This window comes from Adiantum capillus-veneris, chromosome 9, assembly GCF_014529385.1.
Source record: "Adiantum capillus-veneris isolate H3 chromosome 9, ASM1452938v2, whole genome shotgun sequence".
NCBI classification, from domain to species: domain Eukaryota; kingdom Viridiplantae; phylum Streptophyta; class Polypodiopsida; order Polypodiales; family Pteridaceae; genus Adiantum; species Adiantum capillus-veneris.
Window position 1 is genome coordinate 10,294,921 of NC_140939.1, and position 6,747 is coordinate 10,301,667.

Below are 6,747 nucleotides of genomic sequence, written 5' to 3' on the forward strand. Positions count from 1 at the left end.
CTTTCAATATCCCAATTTCAAGACAGTCCAGTGCTAATTGCCTACTGCCATCAGCAAGGGGAATGCTTGCTAACAGTCCCTCTGTCATGGAGTGTAATACATCATTGTCTCTTTCATTTATCTTTGTGGTAACTTGCCCATAAGTTCTCCTCTCGGCCTCTTCATCAGCTGCAGCAGACCGTATACTCTTTAAATTATCTCCTTCAGAGTGCCGTCTTTCTTCTTGCTCAGCTCTGGCTCTTGTGTTCACCTCATGAGTAACCTCATGAGTCTTAACCCCTTGAGCTCGGCGGCCTGGTGGTATTAGCAGTATATCTTTCATTTTGGGATCAACAAACTCATTAGGAATAAGGAGCTTATCGTATCTCCAGCGCACTCTCTTAAGAGTCTCACTGTCCTTGTTCATTATTGTCAAATGGTGAGCATAAGCAGCAACAATAGTAATATCATTAAAATACTCCAAAAAAAAATATTATGCTGCTTCTTGAAGACACAGCAGGGCAACTGCCTTCCACCTCATTGTACCAGCACATGCTTCCTCATAGATTAGTCTCACTGCTCTTTGAAAAGGAAGATTAGGGACACACAGCTCAATACATTTCTCAGCTTTCCTGATCTCCCTAAATAAACCCATGTTTCTTTGAATATTCTTCATTCTTGGGCCCTTCAATATCTTCATTGCTTTACCTGAAGTTTTATTCTTACTAGCAGACCTTCCACGTACTTTCTTTGCAAGCCCTGGTACTTTCTCTGCCTTCCTTGTTGTTGCCTTGGTTCTTGCCATTACACTGAAAGACAAAAATGTAGAGAATCACTGTTACGGCATAAGCCGGTGTGTGCCATATGTTGCACCTTGTCCATATTGGATGGTCTTGAACCTTAGAGGGGATGCCAAGGGGTGTGGCTCATGAGGAGCGAGGGGACACGACAAACCTATAAGAATGGGCTCTTGTGACCTTTCTATTCATTCAACAATAACCAATCCAATCAGTTATGGCTGCAGACGTGAACATCTCTTTCTCTCTCATTCTCTCTCTCTCTAATGCTGTGCGGTGCTTCTCTCTCTTGCATTTCTGAGCACAGCCTCGTAATAGGCAGCCATGCCTATTACACTTGGTGACCACGCAGTTGATCGAACCTCCACGACCTTTGGTGATGATGGCCGTGCGAGAAGCAGAGTAAAAATCAGGAGCAGCGGCAATGTATGCGTTGTCAGGGTGGTGCTTGGGATCAAGTCAGAGAAGTTTGTTGGCAGCCAATGGGCAAGCGGCATACACATACATGGAAGCCCCACAACAGCAGGCTCGACACGTGGAGCGGACTCCCCTTTGCTGATGAAGGAGGTGCAGAAGGAGGCAGTGTAGAAGAAGTGAAAGATTAGGCCCGGAGGACAGGGATTTTGCAGGTCTTGATGCAAGAGGAGACAGCCAGAGCCTCAAGAGGATGATGGGACAGAGTTGAAGCACACTATCAAGGATAATTGTTGAGGAGAATAAGGAAGCAAAGCATGGAGACCAGGTACAAGTAGAGAAAAATTGATTGCATGATGGGATGATAAAGGCAAAGGAGAGAAGGGGTTTGCATTTGAGGCCATATGAAGAGCTAGACGAGAACCACCTGGAAGAGATCGACTGAAGGGAAGGCACCACATGAGCCAAACGAACCGGAATAGAAGAAATTAGGGATGTGCACTGTGAGCAAGCTAAGCTCATCGACTTGAGGCGGATGATGGAGAAGCTACTGAAGGTGTACTGCAGAAGATTCGATCTTGGGAAGAGAAGCGGCCTAAGATGCTGACAGATGAGACACAGAATCATGGATACGGAGACAGGGACGAGCTTCTGGCTAAGAAGAAGCTATGGCAGAGATTCCGCATGAAACCGAGAAACCACAGGATGAAACTAAACGGAAAGAGGTCAAGCATGGTGGTGCAGAAGCTCGTAACGTCAGAGTACGCAAGCCAAAACAGCGCATCTTTTGTTGGAGTTTTCCTATGGCGCTCTGGGGAGCAGGTTTTCAATGTGCGACACAGAGTTTTTTTTTCTTTTCTCTCCCTGACTCCTGCGAATGGGCATGGAGATCCCGATGTACGGCGAGGAGCAGGCGGTTCTAAGAGAAAATGGTCACGCATTCTGCGGGTTGGCCCTCCTAATGTCAAAAAATGAGGTGTCATCCAGAGAGTTCTTTGAAAGGGAATAGCCAAAGGGAGGACCGCAAAAGGTTACAGAACTGTGGAGAATTCAATAATGATCCGCATCCAGAGTTCAAGGACTTTGGTATTCAATAAACAGATGGAGCAGCCTTCTTATAGAGAGAGGTGTCTTTGTGCGGAATTAAGAAAGCAATGGGATACTCATGCGAGCAGGGATGCATGATATATAGCATGAGAGCGGAGTGTTGTGGAAGAAGTAACTTGTGGAGATGCGGATTTTGAGAGGTGCGGGCAACAATGCTGCGATGGGGAAATTCTTGTACTCGTTCTTCATTGTGCTCGACGTCTCAAACTTCCATCTTCCTCTTTTAATTGCACCAAGGGCGGTGATGTCCTAGTGATGAAGGTTGATGTGGCATAGGGACATATCGATGAAGAGCAAATGGAGCGCCTATGACCAGGCATCAAATTCATGAAGGGACGGTCAAAAGTTTTTGCGGTTATGCGGCAAAGAGGACCATGCGATATGCGATTGACAGTATGCTGCGGAAAAGACATGTTTGTTGGAAATGTACTTCTTGCACTTGAGGTTCTCTGCCTTGGCTATGCCTAAAACATTTTGTAAAAAATCTTTTAAAACAAAGCACATGCACATAAGGCACTTGACTTATAACCAAGGGACTCATGAACACTGTGAGTTTGCACATGTCCATCGTGCGTGCCAAGTGTTACGGCATAAGCTGGTGTGTGCCATATGTTGCACCTTGGCCATATTGGATGGTCTTGAACCTTAGAGGGGATGCCAAGGGGTGTGGCTCATGAGGAGCGAGGGGACATGACAAACCTATAAGAATGGGCTCTTGTGACCTTTGTATTCATTCAACAATAACCAATCCAATTAGTTATGGCTGCAGACGTGAACATCTCTTTCTCTCTCATTCTCTCTCTCTAATGCTGTGCGGTGCTTCTCTCTCTTGCATTTTTGAGCACAGCCTCGTAATAGGCAACCATGCCTATTACAATCTCTCTCTCTCTCTCTCTCTCTCTCTCTCTCTCTCTCTCTCTCTCTCTCTTTCTTCCCCTCCCTCTCTCTCTCTCTCTCTCCGTAGTTATCTTTTTTTATTTATCAAATATAAGCCTTAAAATCAAGTCCACTTTTGGATTTTTTTGTTCATCCAATTATTTGTATACAAATGCCTCATATGGACACAATTGGGAGATTTATATACACACTTTCATTAGTTTTTCATAGCTTTGTTTTTTTGCAAGAAATTATGCACTACCAATTTTTTCAAATGAGGTTAAATTACAAGATGCCTATGAGTTTGAACCCTTGAAAAATGCTTAGTTGATGGGTATTGACCTATAGATACATTATACACCTTAGGTTTTGTCCCATAACCTCATCATGTTAATGCAAGAGGCCTTGAAAGACCAAAGTTTTCCTCTTTGTTGTCAGCATTTTCAAGATTTTTGTGTTTTGATTACAACAAAAATCTAGTCTCATAACTAGGTTATGAAGCTCAATTTCTTGCTATAATAAGTTTTTTCCTATTCATATACCTTGAAATTTATGCAATATCTTATTTTGATGAGAAGTTTTATTCAATTTATGAAAATTTTGTTAAAACTACACTAAATTTCCATGATTTTTCATCTTAAAACTTATCATTATAATTTTAATTTGGTATTAATTTTGACAAAAGTAAAATTTGGCTATGTTCTTCACCTCATAGTTGACCTAAGATATGAATGTGAACTATAAATTGTTTTTCTAGATTCACCAAATAATTATGACAAGTTGCTAGAAAAACAAGACACTTTAGTGTTTTAGGACATTTGAGTGTCCGATTACAGAACTAGTGTTAAAAAATGCAATGATCTGCAAAAACAACTTGTGTACTTTAAAAACGCAAAAGAACTTCAATAAACAAAGTAAAATAATGCAAACATACTTCAATAGCGCATGTAAACTTTTTGAGCCTAAAGTTCATTTTACGATGAGATAAGAGCACATGTCAAGTTTCAGGGCAAGTGGTCCAAGGATCCCCAATATATGATATTTTGGCCTCACTTATTCTCTCATTTCTACTATTCACAAGTCAGAGAGAACTACATCGTGCGGACTTTCTATGGCTTCATAAATGCACACGAGACACCAGTCGGTGCCAGATATGAGAGGTAGGCTCCTCACCATGTGCCCTCCATGTTGTATGTTTTTTTCATCGTGAAAAACTGACGGAAACGGCAATGTGGAATCACGAGGAAGAAACCAAAACGGGGCCGCAACACAACAACCACTAACCCAATAGCTATGAAACTTAATAGGGGTTAAAGCTAGGCTAGAGGAACACGTCTATGACCTCCTATGCTCATTTAGACTAGTAAAAAAACCCTAAGTTCCTAGAGCCTGCAGAAGCCGACCCGAAAGAAAGCTGTCAGAATGCTACCAAAATTCAGGAATAGGTGTTCCTCAAGGGTCCCTACAAGCCGATGTAATTTCCTCTAGAATCAAACTACCATAAGTTGATCAAAACATCAAGCTAGACTTTAGACACGCAAAGTGCCATTTGGACTTCACGGCCAAACGATGCGTTTGTTTGCCACCAAACTTCACGGTCATCATTGACATATCAGCAATAGCCAACACCTATGGTTAGAGAGCAAGAAAAATCATCGCCCACCATCTCCTCCCAAAAGGACACTAAATGACAGTAGTTCCCTGTGAGCTATAAATATCTTGAATATGAAATGGACATCCAATCAAGTCTGTCTATTCATTATTGAGCTGTAGTCTTTCCTTCCAAACACTTGCAGCTGTTGGTAAAAGCTTAGACTTTATTCCCTTCTTCACAAACATGGAAGAGATAGACTGTTGAATAGCTGAGTAACCTCTTTTACTAACTCCAAGGGAGTCCAATGTACCCTGTATATGCTTGGCAGGCACTGCATTATTTGAAATGAATTTGTCAACGAAATCTCATTGCAAAACCTTAAACTTTTTGTCATGCATGATATCCTTTGCAAGACCACTAGTTATCAATGGCTTTAAGTGCTTTCATACATTGGCCTTCGGGTCTATGTTTTCTTTGTCTGGATAGATGGAATCTCTACAAAGAAAGCATAACTAAGATAAACAAACACTTAGATTAATTTATATTAATTAGACAGTTTACAATGCTCACCTCAATGCTTGGATTCTTTTGTTAAGGCCGCCAGAGCCTACCTTCAACGTTTCAAGATTCCATAGTTTCTTCTTTTGCAAACGAGTGCCTAACATTGTCTCTTTGTTTTGTAATGACCGTACCTTTGTTCGCAAGACCTATGATTCTTGTGTGCACTGCATTAAAGTCTTTTGGTCCTCACGATGCAAGTTTGAAAGTCTTTGAATCTCATTTTCTTGGTGCTTCACCATGTCTTTATAAGTTTTTGATTTGTTGTTTAGAGCTTTACAGTAGCCAAGCAATCCATTCTCTCCATTACCTACAAAGCTCAATAAGTTAGTGGGATTTAAAAATATTGGGAAAGCATTTGTCATGGGATTCAATGGATAGAGTGAGCCTTTTGTCCAAATATCTAAGTGTTTTGCTCCCTTTGCTTTGAGTCTCTCTGTCATGAGCGGTGTCACTTTGATGTTAGTTTTGCCTTGCTTACACAGTGGCGTATATTGGGGATCCAGGTCAATGTGTAGATGACCGAAGGGTCTCTTAAGGAGGACATTTGTCGGGGTGGACGAAGAAGCCATGTGTGCAACAGGGCAAGAAAGGGAGGATTTCTTTAAGGTCAGCACACAAACAGTGCGAGAGTAAGGAGAGAGCAGGTATTTCCTCTTAAAGCGAAGTCCTATGTATTATGTTCTTCAAGCAATTTTTAGCTATTGCTGAAAATGTCTCAAAATGTATTATGGACACCCTCCATTCCATCGATCGAGGGAGGGAGTATATGCCTCATGAATCTAATTCAATGTACAATGCCTTATATGCCTCAGCAGAATGGTGTTGCTAAGAGGAAAAACAGGTCACTTACAAAAATGGCACGATGTATGGTCAAAAGTCAAGCTTTTCTGCATTCTTTCTGGCTTGAGGCCATCATGTGTTCCACGTATGTACTTAGCAGGTGTCATACAAAAGATTTGCAATCTAAAACTCCATATGAAGCATGGCATGATAGAAAGCCTTCTATTGAGCACATACGTGTTTTTGGATCTTTGGCATATGCTTTGGTATCACAAACACAGTACAAAAATTGGATGTTAAGGCTGTCAAATGTATTTTTGTCGGTTATAGTGATGAAAGCAAAGGTTACGAGTTGTATCATCTGCAAACAAAGCGTATCTTGGTATCACGGGATATTGTGTTTGTGGAAGACTCTGTTAAGCCCTTGCTGTCATGTACTAGAGACAATAATGTCAGCTCACAGGACATTTATGACACTTTATTGCCTCCTTATAGTGGTGGAAGTTTAAATGTAAATTCCAATGAGGCTAACGTATAGCCTATGGGGGTTTCTAAAAATGTTGCAGATCAGCCTATTACTGATATAGTTGTACATGATGTACTTGATGAGGAAAGGGTTGAGAATGAGCACGTTAGAGG